A 19,317-nucleotide genomic window follows, 5' to 3' on the forward strand; every position below is an offset into this window, starting at 1 on the left:
AATGAAACCCTCTCACTTGACCATGGCTTGACATTATCAGAACACAGGGAAAGACCCTCAGCGGCAATAATCTCATTGCTTTGTTCTCTTTTCTCCATTTCAGAGTCAAATGTATATATTTTCCATTAGTTAACTTACATTACGTACTGTACCCATGGTATTTTTGTTTTACTTTTTGGTGCTGGTTTTGAAAGAAAAAAAAAGAACAGAAGACAAACATTGGACACCACTGTAAATGAAAAATTAATCATTTCATTGGAAGTGAGTTGAACATGTTAATAAAATGTTTTTCCATAACAATTTTAAGCTGTCTGTGGAGTACGAGACAAAAACCAGTCCTCCGGGGCTGACAGAGGGAGGCCTGTCCTTCTGCGAGTGGTCACACAGCTTGCCTGGAACAGCGTCCCAACCACAGCTGCGGACAGGGTCAGAGGTGGCTGGTAAATGCAGTTCTGGCGGGTGGCTGCGTCTCCCCGAGCGAGCGCTAACAAATCATCCCGTCCTAGGCCTCACCCCTGTGTGGTTGCAAAACCGCGGGTGGGGACACGAGGGGCTGGCAGCTGCGCTGTCAGTCTGTGTCTGATGCCGACCAGCAGCCACTCCACCCGCCGAGACGCCCATGCTCTGTGGAGGTGCAGTGACCCCTGCTGTAGGGGGCCCCTCGGACAGCGCTCCAGCCCTGGTAGTGCTCGAATGGGCACCTGCTCCCTGCAACCTTGCTTTTCCACCTTTAGCATCCCCGTCCGCCCCCAACCCTGCTGACGGTCCATACAGCTCCCCTCTTTGTGCAGGTGCGAGGACAGGTCCTGGCCCCGCCATCGTCCCAGGCTGAGGACAGGCAAGGATAAGACACCATCGTAACTGAGACTGCTGCAGTTACCTGGGCCTGACCAGGAACAAGGATGCCACCTCTCCTCATGGGGATGGGGTTCATCTCCTCCTGGCACCAAGGAGAAAGAGCTCCCCAGCCAAGAACTTGGAACTCCATTCGACAGACTGCACTTCTTTTAATGTTGGCGCAGCCCCCAGAAATCTCATGAAATGAAGACCATTTGTTTAACAGATGACAAAATGCCCACAGCCGCCCAGTTGCCAGGAAAGCTGTGGCTTGTCTTAATTCTCATTAATGACCAGCTATCTCCCTCAGGCACCTGTTAGTATCTTCTCCTGTTTCTCTGAGAGTTCTGATCTCTCTAGAACCTCTAGCAGCCCTGATGGTATGTAATTTCTCCATAAGCTTCTTAGTCTCCACGGTGGCCCTCCGAGATTTCAATTTCTTGGGTGAAATTGACAAGCAATCAGCGTGTGTGGAGTGGGTTTCTAGAAGGAACTAAGGACTCCCTGGAACTGATGAGAACACAAAAGAACAAAAGACCAGCTCAGGAGCCCACAGCCCCATTGAGCTGACAAGCCTGGAGTCCAGAACAACAGAGAATGAGCTAGAGCTGCAGGGACTCCAAGGAGAAAAGGGTCAGGACCTCCTCTGTGGGTTCATTTATTGACCTCTGGACACAGGCTAGGATTAGGGTTGGAATTTCCATGAACTCTCTAGGCTTGCCCTCTGTGCTGCACTAACACTATTCTTGGGTCACCTGATCTTTGGGGAATCCATTGCACAGACTTTCACACACTGTCCCCAGCAGCCCTCTCCTTTGGGCCATCCTCTTCTCCCTGTCTCTGGACCTGCTGTGTCCTGACTTTTCTCCTCCTCCAACTCCTTCCTAGCTCTCTTTTTTTCAGCTAGCTCTATGTGATGGAGTGGCCCAGGGCTCAGTGTAACCCTGCCTATCTACTTTCTCCCTAGGCCATGTCACCAAGACCTGAGACTCTGAAAATCATGCATGTTCTCATATCTCCCGAGTGAACATTTTTGGCCCTGACCTCTCTCTTGACCTCCATATTCATATACAACCTCTCCACATGCACAGGCAAGCCCACAGGAAGCTCTGGTACTGGGGTGGCCCTTCAGAGGTATCCCAAATCTGAGACTCAGTGGGGAGAGTTTAGCCCTGGTTCCATGTGGCTTTTCCTGGGGTGGTTCAAAGGAGGAGAGGTTGGGATTATCAGAAGGCTCCCATGCTTACATATCTGGCACCCAATGCTGGTTCTAAGAACCTCAGCCAGGACTGTCAGCCAGATCACGTATAAGTGACCTCTCCGAGGGCTGCTTGGAAACCCTGAGGCACAATGACAGGGTTCAGTGGCAAACACTCTGAGAGCAACCATGATTCTCATGGCCCCATGTAACTATTCCAAATTTACACAGCGTCACGTCCACCATCCTCTAATAGTGGAGGAAATCACAAAGGCTCACCTAAGTTCAAGGGGAAGGGACAAGGAGTCTATGTCTTTCTGGGGGAAATGGCAAGGCTCTGGAAGAGCAACGGAGATGAGAAATTGTGCAGCCATTTGGGGGAAGAGTCATATACCCCCATATGCAAAATGCACTCAGCCTTCCCCCAGTATCCATCCCATTTCGACATCATGTTCAGGCTCAGGGCCCTGGATTTCATAATCTAAGACAGGGGCAGGCATAGGTAGGCAGCTTCTTGAGCACTATTTCTCTCAATTTAAAGACCAGGAAACTCAGAAGAGACATTATCTCCTCCCAACCTCCAACACCCAAGAGAAAAGAGTGGGATGGGCACAGGAGAACTGATATAGATATTCTCTATCTAAAAAGGAGGGGAAGGGGAGACACATAGAAGCCATAGCAATTCTAATGCCCAGCATGGCACCTGTGGCCGGCTTCATTAGACCAGCTCTACGGCTGGGAATGATTCTCTCAGATTTGTCTCTAGAGGCCAAAGTTGCTTGCCATTTCTTGTAATTCATCCCTAATGGTAGGGGAAGCACAATGCAATCAAGAGCCCTTCCTTGAGGACATCCTAACATGCTCCAGACCTCTGGACTCCTAACTTCACTGGGCTGGTATGTCCTTGAATAGTCAGGGTGCTAATCTAACTGCTAGAGCACAGGTTTCTTACTAAGGTTTCTAATTTACATGCCTCTGCTCTGATTAACATCATATCACGGATATAGTGCATCACTGTGGATTCTATGGAAGGTGTGTATAGTCCAGGCCCTCTGGGGCTATATTATAAGAGCGTTAAATGCAGCCCTGGGGAAGACTCTAAGTTATGGCTGCTGTTGTCTGTCACAAAGGGACGTGACTTACTCTGGTTTTCCTTTCTGACAGATCCAGAAAAGGAGGTATTTCCTAGCTTATTGGCCATACATCTTGTATCCTGAAGCTTGTTAGTGTGCTCTAGAAAGGATACCACATCTAGCACAGCACATTCATTGGTGGCTAATTCTTAGTTAAGACTGTCACGTGACAGGACCAAATCTAATTTTCGTAGGGGCCAGACTGGTGACTTCTATGGGGACACAGTGGAAACCTCCCCCTGAATTCTTTAGGTCTTTAAGCATGATGCTAAAATATGCCATTTTCACTGGGTTGCAATATTGCTATTGACTCACTTTTTGCCTGGAGAGAGGGAGGCAGGGTCACAGTCTTCCATTTGGCCTTCCCTGCTGTGACGGTGCCTTATTCCACAGGCCAAGGACTAAGTTCATCCACCCCAAATGCCCATTCAGGGACAGGGGAAATGATCACTGGGTGGCCTTAAGGAACCACTGGGCCCCCTATGAATCAAACCTGGACCAGGACTCCATTCATTATCTGGACCCCATCCCCCTTTACTCTAAAACGGGACCATGACAACACTCTGGGACCCCAGCAGCAAAGCCAACTAGGATCTTGTGTGCCGCATGTAATTTGTTAATGATTAATCATCCTCAGCATTGTTATTGCTTTTCTCCAATGCCTCAGGAACAGTCAGCAATAGCCACTGAATTTCTTTACCTTATCATTTCTATTTCCCTGTGTCTTTCAAACGACTGAGACACTATGCCACTTGTACCGATGTTAGGGGCATGAGGTCCCTTGGTCTAGCTGGCAGGAGATGCAGCTCCAAAATCCGCTTTTAAGGGCTGCTTTCCAGGATCGCTCCTGACACCAACTGCCTAAGTTTGCGTGTTTGGGAACCAGTGTCTCAGGTGGTGCTCTGTGGAGGGAGGTTCATGGGGAGGTGCCCTCGGGAACATAACAGAGGCGGGAGAGCACCACGGTTGGGCACAGGGAGATAGGGATGCCTGCCAGTCACGACAGGACCTCAACTGGTGCCACAGGGAGTTTCGAAGCTGGAATGGCCCTTCAAACTTGTCCCGCATTAAGGCAATGGGGTGGGCCCACGTATACCATCGGCTGCCAGCTGCCCTGGGGAAGGTGTAATCTTAAGGGTGAGCTTCCTTCTGCGGCACCTGCGTGGCTCAGTCAGTTAAGCATCTGACTCTTGATTTTGGCTCAGGTCATGATTGAGCCCCACTCAGTGTGGAGCCTGCCTGAGATTCTCATTTTCTCATTCTCATTCTCTCTCTCTCTCTCTCTCTCTCTCTCTCTCTCGGCCCCTCTTACACTCTCTCTAAAAAGTAAATTTTAAAAAGTTATCTTTCTTCTGCTGAGGGCAAGGCCTGGGGACGGCTCCGCTGTGGGCCCGCCAGCACTGTGGGCAGCTGGGAGGGGGAGGCCCAGGGTGCTGGAGGGAGGGCTGTGCAGCACACCGCAGCTGCCACTCGTGCCTCAAGCTTAGATCTTACAAAATTAAATTCCCAATTTCCTCTCTCTTATAAACTCCTTCCAGAGGCTTCTTCGTCTCAGTCAATGGCACCACTATCCACTAATGAGGTGGATAAATGGGCAATGGGCATTAAGGAGGGCACTTGTTGGGATGAGCACTGGGTGTTATACGTAAGTGATGAATCACTAAATTCTGCTCCTTAAACCTATACTACACTGTATGTTACGTAATTCGTATTTAGATAGATGAACAGATAAATAAATACATAGATGCATACATAGATGATAGATAGATGATAGATAAGAAAAAGAAAAAGGCAAAAAAGGGAAAAAACCTTCAAAGTCATCCTTGTTTCCTCAGTTTCCCTTTCTAGCCCCAGTCCAGCGCAGCCATAAATACCGCTGGTTCTGCCTCCAAATTTTGCCTCTAATATATCAGCCTCTCCCTCTGCCCTGCCACCACTGTACATCAAGTCACAGACCATACCCCCCACCCCCCACCTCCAACCCCACCCCCACCCCCATCCCCAGGACCCTGCAAAAGCCTCCTGACCACCTCACTCCCTCCTTTCTGGCTCCTTCCAACACATTCTCCACACTCCAGTCAGAGAAATGTCTCCCACACATAAATCCTGGCATCCTGCCCACTTAAAACCCTTCAATAGCTTCTCGCCCCTGGAATTTTCTCGTCTCACAGCCCCGTGTGATCCTGCCCCTGCGGTCCTCACCTCCCACGTGGTCATTCTCACACATAGCCCCACAGCCTCCTTTCTGTCTTACGATCCTCCACCCTCTTCCCCCCTTTGCGCCTTTGAGGTCCTATTGCTTGTGTTGCCCCCACCAGCCCCGACCTTCCCATGGCTGATTACCTACATCCTTCATGCATCTGCTGAAATGTTATTTATTCCTCAGACTCTCCTTGAACGCCGTCTGAAGTGACTTCCCAGTCACGGCAGCCATCTTCATTCCCTCATCAGCGCTTGCCATAACCTGTCGCGACTCCCTTAACCTGTTCCACTAGCATACAGGCTGTGTTCCCACCCAGAAAGTAAGCGCCACCAGGGCAAAAATCCCATGCCTCCATGTACCACCAGATTCCTAACGCCCAACACGTGCATACACTGGGTGAACAGCCTCCCCTTTGCTAGTTACAATGTATATTGTTTCGATTATTTTCAGGTAAATTCAGATTGTACCAGAAGGTGTTTGTGCTGGATAATAGAAGTGCACTCTAAATTCAATGACTTTTTTTCATGCATATACCTCAAATGATACAAATATTTGGACAACTAGCTGTAAGTCAATGAAAATAAGATGTTTGCAGTTTTTCAAATTCTCTCCCTTGTCAGCCACCCGTTGCCAACAGAGACAGGTGTTTCCAGATGGTTGCCATAGTGATCTCAAAGCTGTTTTCTCTCCTTTTCATTTTATCTTTGGAACAGGAAAGTGATGGATTCAAGAGTCAGGGAGTCTGAGGTTTGGTGAGGATCTTTGTAAAGCTTGACGTGGCGCCACCATCTGGTGTTTCTGGAATAAAAGTTTAACCATGAGGCTCATGGAGTCATCAAGACAGGTGCCTGTGCCTGGCTGGAATCTAGTGCAATGTGGGTGCTCACTGTGGGGTTTCCTTGAGGAGGGACACTCGTTACTCCCCCCACGTGCAATGACATTGTCATCCCCTTGGTTTTGAAGCCCTTCTCGGAAAAACAGCACCTTTTTGAGCCCAAGCAGCTTCAGCATTTCAGGGGATAACTTTCAAAAATGACAAAGAAATTAGGTTTCCCTCCTGGAATTTCTCTTCTTTTTAATGTTTGTTTATTTCTGAGAGACGGAGAGCACTAGCAGGGGAGGAACAGAGAGAGGGAGACAGGGGATCTAGAGCAGGCTCCATGCTGACAGCAGAGAGCCCAACATGAGGCTTGAACCCATGAACTGTTGGATCATGACCTGAGCCAAAGTCCAATGCTAACAGGCTGAGCCACCCAGGTGCCCCTCCTCCTGGGATTTCTTAGGAGAAGCTAGGGTTTCCCTTGGAAAAGACTAGATACTCGGGTCTGGGGGACTCAACCCTTTGACAGGAAAAATGTAAATGGCCCTGTAAATTAAAGGGTCTCTTGGTAGGCAGACCCTAGTCAAGCCAAAACAGAACTCCTTTCCATCAGAGTGGTGAAGATGTGGATCAGCACGCTACCAGGGCGGTCCAGGGACCCGCCAAGTGACTAACACTTCCATACAATCCAACACATAGAAACTAGGTGCACGGACACATAGGTTGGCCTAAATGACGCTCAGGGAAAAGGAGTATCGCTGCAATCTCCAACAGGCTCTGTGCTCCTTCCAAAGTCTCCCTCCATTCAAAATGTTCTCTGCTCTATGCTTTCCCTCTCTTTAGTTTACGTTTTCCTTCTTCAGTTTTATTTATTTATTCCCTCTCTCCCTTTCTCTCCCCATCCTTTTTCTTTTCCTTTTCACTTTCTATATTTTCCCATTCCTGAGTTTCAGATGATTGTCCACATCTGACTCTGGCCCCATTGTTGATGTAGAAACGTTCACTGAAGACCCACTAGGGACAGCCAACTCCTCTAGGGACTGAGTTTCCATCGAACCTTTAGATTACCAAGTACCCTTTGCAAATGCACCCTCAAACCACTCACCCAGGATCCTGTTCTTTAGAAGTTTTAGAGGTCTCTGGGTGCTCACTTCGAGCTTAACACTGTGTGTGCCAATCACACGTGCAACAATCTTTCAGCTAATGATACACATCAGCAATTGGCTTTCTGGCCACTGAAGTTAGTTTTAATATGCCATTGGATGGTTATAAAATATGCCATTGGATGACTATAAAATAGCAATTCTGGAAGTCCCATCCAAGGATTGCTATGTATTAACACATTATTAAAACAGTATATTGCAAGGTCAATGTACTATTGTGATTGTTGACCTATTGAATATGGAAAAATTTTGAAACTTTGGTGGAAGCCAGATGCCATTTTATTAAATTGGAATACAGTACAGGGAAGAGAGAGTGTTGCAAATGTTCAACAAGATTAGTTTGACATGTTCGTGATTTTTGCCAGTGTTGTTTTTAATAAAATAATTATATAATATATCCACATATATTATATTGTAATATATTTCATTTGTATTCTGTGCACACCTAGTAGACATACATGCATATAGACAACGCCTACATGTGAAGTGTGACCACACAGTTGGTTAACTTGGGACAGTCTGTTGTGGATTATGAAATGGCCCAGGAGCAATTTCAGCAGGATCCCTGTGTCCTCTGGAGCAATGGCCACGTCCCTCCATTAGGACAGAGGCTCCCAAGGCAGAAGCAACACCCATCTCAATGTACAGATCATGAAATACAAAATTTATTTATATCATGACTTCTCTGCTAAATGACCATTTTACAATGTAAGCCAATAAAGCTTAATAGAGCAGTATGGTAGCTGGAGGGTGGAGGAAAGGATACACAGTCCCCTGTCCTTGAAGAATCAAAACAATATGTTGTTGTACCCTTCTCTTGGCAAATAGTGGCTCTGCCCAAATGTGGAAAAATATTTAAGTCAGTTCAAAACTAATAGGGCTGTTGGCTCAGTTTTTAGGATAAACAAACCTCTGCCCAACGAGAAATGAGATCTGCTGTCTTTCGACTGGCTGTAATTCAGTGAAGCCAAGTTCTCAAAGTTTGAGTGCCTCCCTTGTAAGGCCCATCAAATGAATTCTACACCTCCAACATTGCACTGATGACAAATGTCATTTCATAATTACATTACCTGTGCTTTCCAAGCTGTTGATGGGTCAAACCACACTGGATAGTCCTGGATGGTTTTCTCTGTCTAGACCACACCTCCTGGCCATGTCAGATGGACATATCTCTCTGCACACAGCCAGCTGCAGATATAAGCAGGACCCTACATGGATATTTTAGGATGCCCAAAGAGATGAATCAAGGAGTAACATACATTTTTAAAGGAACTGGAAGTCATGAAACAAAATCAAGAGGATAGAGGAAAAGCCAACAAGTAAACTCATAATTGACAAGCAAAATGAAAAATGAAAAATACTGGACAACCTCTAGAGAAGAAGGAATCATAGTATTCATGATTGAAAGGTAGGATCGAAGAATTTTACCTAAAGAATGTATTGAGAAATTATGTTTTTCTGGTTTGTTTTGGTTTGGTTTTTTAATGAAAGAGTCATTAAGAAAGAGTGGAAATAGTTTGAGAGGTATCAACTTTTGTCTCATAGGAGCTCCCAAGATGAGAATGGAAGAAATGGCAGAGGAGTCGTCTTTGCAGAGATACTCAGCATGGTCAAGAATTGGAAAGAAATGAGTTTTTATATCAAAAGGCACTTCAAAGAGTTAACAGAATAAATAGAAATAGATCTGTACCTTACACATTGTAGTGAAAGTGCAGAAATCATGGATGGAGAGCAAATATTGGAAGCGGCCAAAGAGAAAAGCCAGGTAACCCCTGCGGAAGAAGAGCCAACTGATTGCAGATGTGAGAAGGAAATGGAGTAATGTCCTCAAAGGCTGAGAGTCCCAATACCTGCTTCTTCTTATTTGCCTATTAGTGTCCCATGGAACGAACAGTGAGGGAAGCTCATCTTTGTCCTTCTCCAGTGTCTCCTACAATGGGCAGGGGTCAATTCTCACATTCATAGCCCCTCTCCAAGCCTACTCATTACAATGAGTGTCCCCGTCATCCACCCCTTCTTGCAAAAGCCAGAAACCTGAGAACCATCCCATAGACAGAATATCCTTAAGTCCTGTCATTTTCTGTCTTTTAAATTTCGTTCAGTCTGTCCTTCTTCTCCACCCCCAGTGGACCCTGTTCTGGATCAGGCCCATTTCAGTTGCCTCCAGCTAGCCTTGCCACCTCTAGCCACCATACTAATACCAAAGTGACCTTTTGAGGTCTAATGGGGGCTCCCTTTACTGCTTCCCTGCTCAAAGCCCATCCCTGGGTCACTCCAAGGCAACATGCTGCCCCTCCAGCCCTGCCCCTCCATCCCCATCTATTCTCCTCCTGCCCACGCTTGCCTGTGGACAGCAAAGTCTCTGACCCAGGAGTCTGCAAACTATGGCCCCTCAGCCAATTCCTTCCCACCGTCTGTTGTTATAAATAAAGCTTTATTGGAACAAGCACACCCATATGCTTATGTATTATCTATGGCAGCTTGTACACTACACACATAGAGCTGAGTAGTTAAACAGATCTCCTCCCAGGGCCAGCCAATTCCTAGATGCTTGCTCATCTGGATATCCAAGGGTGGACTGTCCAAGAGTGTGCTCTCCACATGCAAACCAACCAACCCCCAACTATTACACCACACCCCCCACCACCTTATTTGTGAGGCTCTCACTTTCATCCCCCAGGCCACTCTCCTCCCCGAATCACCCAGTGATCAGGTGTCGAACAACCAGGGACTGCCCCTATGCTCCAGAGTCCACTGGTATCATTCAAACTAGGCAATCCTAATTCTGCTTACCCTGCATTGCTCATTTCTTCCCATAGAAACCACAGTAAAGGCTTTTGGCCTACATCCACCCCTAAAACATCCCCCATGTGGCCCTGCACCCTCCTTTTAGGAACTGTGAATAATCACCTCTCTTTTTGTCTCTTGGTCTGCTTGCTGGTCATGCTCTACTTTAAATATTCCATTAATACATTGTATCAGGAGGATTCAGGCAAGACCCACAGGTGGATACTCTGGGGCCTGTTTGCCTGGCGGGGTGGGTTCCCCTGGAGAGGAGCAGATGGGTCAGTAGGTTGTGTTTAGGCAGATGGTCAACAGCCATTTCATCCGCCCACTCTCAGCTGACCCTTAGCCTGCTCTTCCTTCTTCTGTTGGGAAATGAGCCTGACTCTTCCCAGCTCTCTTTGAAAGGAGAAAACACAACAAATCGAATGCCAAAATATTTATCCTTATCTCATTATCATGCAGGTTTCCTGGGGTCTTTTGAACCTTTGGTCTACCCACCCTAGACCCCAGCCTTCTGTAAGCCTACAATGGACATTACCTTTTCAGAACTAAAAACCACGCCCCAGAGGTCTGAAGGAATGCTGGCTGCGGGTTCCAGGTCCTGAGGCAGATTTATGGGTGAAAGCACCCTAAGATGAAGTCCTATTTGGCTTTGAGTAATTCAGAGTAATCCAGGGCCATCCATCAGCACAGAGTGAGTGCAACCGTATTGAGCACCAGGAAGGCTGAAACTGAGGAGGTGCTCTTGTCTTTGCCTTTCGCAACGACAAGAACACAGAGTGACTTGCTCTGCTTAATGGAGTCCAGTAAAACCTCACAGAGAGGGTACTTGAAGGAAAAGTTAGGATTTGGCAGGCAGGGGAGAGAAAAGGGCATTCCTGGTAGAAGGGACAGAAGGCGCAATAGAACAGAGATGGATGATAAGTTGCTGGGACAGAGTGCACGCCGTGTTGTGGAAGTGACAGGAGTTGAAGCTGGAGGTAAAAACCAGTATGTTCCCAGTTTCACAAGGGCTCTATACAGACTCTGGATAAATGAATGAGGACAAGCGGTAGGATTCCTGATGAATAGCATTTTTACCTTCTGCTTGGATCAGGCCAGCTGGGTTCCAGGCAGAAAAGGACACCTAATTAGACTTAGCTGCTTCTGAGAGACTATGCCAGGATTGCTAGGGGTTGCTGAGCTGAGCTGGAAGAGCTGGGTAAGCCATGCTTCTAAAATAAATAGCTTGTACTGTTTGTCCCTCAAGGACAAAATATGCTTCGTAGAGCCTGTTTTATTATACCCTGCATCATACACATGCAATCATTAGCCAGCAGACTCCCCCCCACCTCAGGCCGTTTAGAGAGTAATGATGTTCGCCAAGATCACACAGCACTGTAGGGGTGAAACTGGAATGACCCTCGGCCCTGTCCTAAACTGAGCTTCTCTCTGGTTATTTTTTCCCCTTGCTTTGACCAAGGGCCAAAAGCGATCCACCAAATCGTGAACTGAAGCCTTGTCTGAGGTCGGGCCTCCTCGCCTCCAGGGTGGTGGAGACGCCTTCAGACCAGATGCAGCTGCCCACAGCATTGCGGTTCTGTCCTCCTACAATTGTCTCCTTTGGGGGACAGGTGGGACTACAGTCCCTGAGGAAGTGGAGATGGCTCACGTATGCCTGGAAGGAGGCCGAGACAGAGAGGCTGGACCGAATGGAAATGGGCCTGCTCTCGCCTCATGGAAAATCTTCAGGTGGTAACATTTCACAGCCGTGTTCCAAGGAGAACTTCTTTCACTGAACAGGTTTCCTTGGACCCTTCAGAAGACTCCAGAATTTTTATCTGATTCCCAACCCCTCACTCTGGTGCTGGAGAGTTGCGTTCAACAATTTTAACATTATTTAGTGAGCCCTTCTTCTGTGCCTGGCACGTACTAGTTGATGTCCATGTTGGCAATTACCGCCTGCACAATAGTGTAAGTGTAGGCTCTGTGTAAGCACGCCAGAAGTCAAGGGATACAGTGGTAAATGTGACAGACACAGCCCTGCCCTCATGAGCCCACAGTCAGAAACACTTCCATTTCAGAAGGCCAGGGCAATCAATAGTTTTGTGGAAAGACCACAAATCTTAAAGATACCCGGATTCAAGACAGAGGTCTATCTTCTTCCCATCTGTGCATTAAATGGCATTAATGTGAAAGTTTGGATTGATATCAAGACTGGATGCCATGTGCCTACGATAGTGCTTGGCCAAAATTGTCAAACCAGGTGGGAGAACCTGTTACATCTCTTCACTACATACCCACTTCATGGATCTAAAAATATTAGTGATTTATGGAGTGCCTCGGTGGGTCAGTTGGTTTAGCATCCAACTATTGATTTCAGTTTGGGTCACGATCTGAGGGTCATGGGATTGAGCCTCACTTTGGGCTCTAGGCTGAGAATGAAGCTTGCTTGGGATTCTGTCTCTCTCTTTCTCTCTCCCCTTCTGCCCCCTCCCCTGCTCATGCTCTATCTCTCAAATACAAATAAATGAATAAACAATTAATTAATTCAAGGATTTCTTTGGGGAGGGCTGCTGTGAGCCTCACTCTGGCCCTGCCAATGGGGAGAGGGACACAGTACCTCCTACGCCCCTTAGGCCTAGGAAAAGGGGCCAACTGGGGACCTCTCAAGGATCGAACACATATGCAGAAACTTGAGTAGCACAGTAGACTGGGACCCAGCTCACACCAGAGAAGTAAAAACCTTGAGAGAGGGATGTATCAGTCCACACAGGCTGCCATTACAAAATCTCACAGATCGAGTAGCTTAAACAACCGAGATGTATTTCTCGCAGTCCTGGAGGCTGGAAGCCCCAAGTCAAGGTCCACCAGGGTTTGGTTTCTGGTTAGAGCCCTCTTCCTGGCTTACAGACAGCACCTTTGTTCCTACATAGTCTTCCCTCTAAATGCACAGTGCTGAGCTGGGACAGAGAAAGGGAGAGAGAGAAGGAGAAAGAAAAGGAGTGGAGGAGAGAACAAACTCTGGTATCCTGTCTTATAATGACATTAACCCTACTGGATCAGGGCCCCATCCTTCTGACCTCATTTAACCTTAATTATTTTGTTATAGGCCCATCTCCAAATACAGTCACATTAGGGCTTAGGATTTCAACATGTAAATGGGGCATAGGGACACCATCAGTTCATAGCAGGCTGCCTAGCTGCTTTGACAGCAAAATAAAAGAGAGGTTGATGCACCAGGATCAGTCTATGTTTCCAGAGTGTGCGGAGTGTGTGGGCTCTATGTCAGAAAAGCCAGTGTTGGGGAGTTCAGGTCCTGTTCCAAAACACTATGTGGTTTGGGGACCACAAGGGCCCAGCTCTAACCTGCCTACATCCAGGAGTTAAGGAAGGAGCCACGAGTCAGTCACAGATGGAGGAAAGATGTCTTCCACACAGCCCTACAGATGGGAGATCCCAGCAGATAATGGAACGGTGGGTGTGTCATCTCCAAGCAACCTATTAAAATGTTCTCGGAGGAAAGTCAGCCTTCAGTGCCCCCAAGTCCCAAAGAAGGCTAATACTCAATAGCCACGTGAGTACCTGACAAGTGGGAACTTTAACCCTCCCCTTTTTTCTCCAGCCTCCCCAAGCAAATGGAAGAAGAATGCCAAGTGAGGAAAACTCGGGAGGCTTATGATAGACCCCTCTTCCAAGGAGGTTTCCAGCCCAAGTGAGAAAAGGAGTAATCTCAACTTTAAGTTCAGAATTTGGATTATAAAACAGAACTAGATATTTTTACTGCTGAATTGAGACAATATTTTGTAGACTTGCCTGACTTGAGAATGTGACCAGAGAACTGTTTTTATTACTTAGGAGAGACCAGACAATTCATGGGCCAAAGTTTTCATCCAGGGTCAGGGACAGAACCAGCCCCACAATATGGATTTACAGGAACAGTGAAGAGGCAGCAGTGAGATGATTCATGGCCACCCCAACTCCCAAATTTTTGTGTGCTCAGTGCCACAGGTACATGTGGTACATAGTTTTATCATCTTAAAATAAAGATAGTATAACCTAACATCATGAAAGAGTGTTCTGAAAACTAAACTATATAGTGTCCACAAAACACCTAGGACAGAGCCTGATACACAATAGATCCAAAGAGATGGTAGCCAGTGTTTTTTGTTGTTCATGGTAATAATAATGGCTGGACCAATAGCATTAAAAAGCACCTTAACAGTTTCTCCAACCCCAAGCTGGCTTTGTTTCCTGCTCCTTCAAAGTTGACTCTCATGCTTAGGTCAGTTTCCAGGCCTATGGGACTCTGAGGAAGTCCCCAAATGCAAGGAAATCTGGCCCGTCTCTTCAGCTTAATACAACTTTTGAATTTTATGTGGAAGTCTTAAACCTCTCCTTCTCATTTGGTCTCCATTTGGATCTTTGAAAATACAAGATGTGCTGTGTATGGTTTCTCCCTAGACACATGCTGAATACTAATCACTGTTTTCCAGAAAACTCAGCATCTGGGCAGCTATCTAGCCCCAGGGATCACCAATGGAATTGGACTAATACCAAGGGCTGGTTACCACAACAGGTCATTCACTCATGAATATCATTAAATGAGCTTTGTTTCAAGAAACCTTAAACCTTCGACTTTTAGCTCACTTCAGTCTTTTCTCAGCATTCCAGAACATGATTAATGGTGACACCATGCCACAATTAAGTTACATGTGGCTCAAACTCTAATTCACAATTGATTAGTCCTGTAACAATGGCCCTGAATAATGTGGTGTTAATGGCCAGCCCTGGTGGTCTACTCCTACCAGATATCCATTACTAAGTCTACCCTGCATTTTACAACATCCCTACTAAAGCCCCATATCTACTCAAGGGGACAACTGGTTTATTTAATGTCTGCTAATTATGTGCAGTTGGTCAGAGTACAATAGACAATGTAGAGGTTACTACCCTAGCCTCTAGAGACAAGATAGAAAAAAAATGATATTTTTAAAAAGTCAATCAGTTTTTTCCTCAAGAGAATTATGTTTTATAGCTTGGAAGACAGGTGCCCTCACACTGTACTTAGAATGAGGGCAAGGGGAGAAGACAGCTTGCAAACCATGACCTTGGAAAGTGGCAGAAAAGTCAATGGTTTCACAGATAGGAAATTAGATTCTTACAGGCCCACAGAATGAAATAAAAGGATGCCTGAAACTGTGGGGAATAGAAATAAATTAGACAATAAAGAGGAAAGAAGAGGAAGGCAGAAGAGGCAGGTGGCAAAGAAATGTGAACCCACATTAGAAATAAAGAGCACTGGTAAAGGTAACTACATAAGTCAATTAAAAAAAAAAAACCCAGTTCATTCCAGAATTCATATCTCGAAGCCCTAATCCCCATGTGATGGAATTTGGAGGTGGTAACTGGGATCAAATTAGGTCTTGAGGGTGGATCCCTTACTTATAAAAGGAAGAGACATGAAATCTCTTTCTCCACCATGAAAGAATACAGCAGGAAGGTGGCTGTCTGGAACCAAAGAAGGGTCCCCCAAAAACTCAACCATCCTGGCATCTTGATCTAATTCTTCCCAACTTCCAGAACTGCGAGAATTAAATGGTGTGTAAGGCATTCAATCTATGGTATTTTGTTATATCACCCTAAACTGAGTAAGATAACAGTATAACTCTATCTTTTTGTTTGAAACTCTTTTCTTCTCCCAGAAGATTGATGGAGACATTTAAGAAGATGATTTAAAAAGCAACTGCAAAAAAGAATAATTGTAAGTCTGTTGATGGAGGCATAATGTATAGAGCTGTGATTTATGATAGTATGAGCTTACAGAAGGGAAGAGGGGCCAGAGCTATATAGAAGCAACGTTTTGTACACCATGACTTTAAAAAAAAATTGTTACTAGAGACAGGGAATTGTATAATGATAGAAGGGTCAACCTATCAAGAATATCTAACACTTATAAAAACGGTCACACCTAACAGTCCCAACATAGATGAGGCAAAACTGAACAGAATATAAGAGAAAACTAGAAACATCAACAATAATAGTTGGAGACTGAAATATCCCACTTTCAGAAATGGATACACCAAGTAGACAGAAAATCGGCAAGAAAATAGAAGAGTTGAACAACACTACTAACCAATCAGATCTAACCAATACCTATAGAACTTTCTACCCAACAACAGCAGAATACACATTCTCCTCAAGTACATATGGAACATTATTCAGGATGGACTATCTATAGGCCATTTAAAAAGTCTAAAATAAATGTAAACAGATTCAAATCACACAAAGCATGTTCTCCTACCACAATGAAATGAAGTTAGAAATCAATAGCAGAGAAAAATTCGGGGTATCAATGAATATGTGAAAATTAAACAGGATAATCCTAAATAACCAATGAGTTAAAAAAGAAACCACATGGGATATTGCAGCATACTTTGAAATGAATGAAAATAACTCAAAATTCCAAAACTTATGGGATGCAGTTAAACTAGTTCCCAGAAAGGAATTCAAAGCTATACATGTCTACATCCAAAAAAAAAAAAAAGAAAAATGTCATATAATCTAATCTTCAACATTAAGAAACTAGAAATGATGAGCAAACTAAGCTTAAAAGAAAGCAGAAGGTAGAGAATAATTAAATGAGAGTAAAAATAAAATAAAAATAGAAAAACAAGAGAAAATCCAGAAAATTAAAAATTCTTTGAGAAGATGGACAAAATTGAGAAAGTTTTAGCTCCCATGATCAAGAAAAATGGAGGACTCAAATTCCTAAAACCAAAATGAAAGAGGTGACAGTATTACCAACCTTACAGAAAATAAAAACTATTATAAGGAATATTATGAATAACTGAATGACAAAACATAAACTAGATGAAATGGACAATTTTTGAGAATGACACAAACTACCAATACTAATTCAAGAGGAAGTAAAAAAATCTAAATACATCTACAAGTAAAGAGATCAAGCTAGTCACCAAAAACCTTCCAACAAAGAAAAGACCAGAACCAGGTGGCTCCCCTGGTTAGTTCTACCCAATGTCTAAGAATTAACATTAAACTTTTACAAGGTCTTCAAAAAAACTCAAAAGGATGGAAACATTTTCTAACTCATTGTAAGAGGACAGTATAACCTTGACACCAAAACCAGACAATGACATCACAAGAAAAGAAAAACTATAGATCAATACCCCTTATAAATATAGTCCTCAACAAGACACCAACAAACAGATTCCAGCAGCGTATTAAAAGGATTATACACCGGGGTGTCTGGGTGGCTCAGTTGGTTAAGCGACCAACTTTGGCTCCGGTCTTGATCTTGCAGTTCATGAGTTCAAGCCCCACATTGAACTCTGTGCTGACAACTCAGAAGCTGGACCCTGCTTCAGATTCTGTCTCACTCTCTCTCTGCCCTTCCCCCTGCTCATGCTCATTCTCTATCAAAAATAAACATTAAAAAATAAAATAAAATAAAATAAAAGGATTATACACCATAGCCAAGAGGGATTTATCTCAGGAGTGGAAGGTTGGTTCAACACACGAAATCGGTCAACATAATTGTATTAGTTCATATTGCTGTTATTACAAATTACCACAAACTTAATGGCTTAAAAGCAACACAAATTGATTAGTATCTCCAAGTATCTGTCTCTGTTCCATCATCACACCACCCTGTCTGACTCTAATCCTCTTACCCTCCTTCTGTAAGAACCCTTGCGATTACATTGGTTCCAACCAGAAAATGCTGGAAAACCTTGCCATCTCAGAATCCATAACCTAATCACATCTATACCTTCCTTTTTGGCATGTAAAATAATTTATTAATAGGTTTTAGAGATTAAGACTTGGACAATTTTGAAGTGTCATTATTTAGTATACCACATATTAATAATATAGTAATAGGATGTTATTGATATTAATCAATTTTATAGATTTAAATATTGATAGAATAAAAGAAAAAAAACATACAATCATCTCAGTAGATTCAAAATAAGCATTTGACAAAATACAATGCCCTTTCATGATAAAAGACTCAACAGACTAGGAACAGAAGGGAACTTCTTCAGCCTGACAAGGGGCATCTAAGAAAAGCACAAAACTAGCATCATAATAATGAAAGGCTGAATGTTTTCCCCTTAAGAACAGGAACAAAACAAGGGTATCTGTTCTCACCATTCACCTCGTGTAAAGTGGCATTTCCTTTTCTAAATGGACACCCTGTCCCATCTTCTTCTAGCCAAGGGTCCTTCCTGGTGGACAGAATTCTCATCCTCAAACTTTTCCATCCCCCTACTGCCTCCCGCTGCAGACTTGGCTTCCGGGAGAGGGTGAGTGGGCAGGGATGGTGACGTAGGCCATTTGGGCCAGAAGAGAGACAAGCTCTGGCCTTGGATGAACCATCAGGGAAGGTTTTAAATCCTTCCCCCTCCCCCAAGTCTTTATCTGATGCTAACAGCAGCCTGTATGACAGAGGTATGAAGAACCTCCATTCCAAGTGAGGGGATTTGCCCGGTGACAGTGGCTAAGTAGAGACCAGACCCCCCATTCTGTCCTCTTCAACATTCAGAACCCAGGAGCTTAGGGTGGGAGGGGGCAGCCTGATCCCCAGAAAGAGAGACAAAGAGAGGGAAGAGAAAAAAAGAGAAGGAACCAGGCCAGCAATTGCAGATAAACAAGGGTCTTCCTATGGCTGGTCCCAGGACACATAGAAGCAGAACTGCAGGCCGAGTCTGTGATGAGTCCCCCAGCAGAGCTTCCATTATACCCCCAGTCCCCTGCTTGTCCTCACAGGAGCATCATAGTGTCACAAGTCTCCCTGGCTCAGGGCTGATTCATCTGATCCAGGGTGGAGATTTCATATCTAAGTCCAAGCTCTTGGCATGGGCAGGACCACAGTGGGGGACTTCAGATTCTGAGGGCCAGATATTTGGAGCTGCATCCCTAAATCCCTCCAGGAGCCTTCCAGCACGGCCACCTGGCTGTGCTGCCCCATGAGTTTCTGACCAGCCTGGGCCTTGGGGACATCTCAGGAACCAGAGGCCCTGAATCAGAGGCTTGCTCCCAATCACACAACTCTTTAAAGTTCCCAGGTTAATGCTGAAACCCAAGGGGAAGAGCAGAGAAGCTCTGGAAAACCCAGTAGAGCTCTTTCTGTCAGGTTTAATGCCATTTGTCACAAGGCAGACCTGTGCCAGAAC

This window comes from Suricata suricatta, chromosome 9 (genome assembly GCF_006229205.1).
Source record: "Suricata suricatta isolate VVHF042 chromosome 9, meerkat_22Aug2017_6uvM2_HiC, whole genome shotgun sequence".
In the NCBI taxonomy this organism is placed as follows: Eukaryota; Metazoa; Chordata; class Mammalia; order Carnivora; family Herpestidae; genus Suricata; species Suricata suricatta.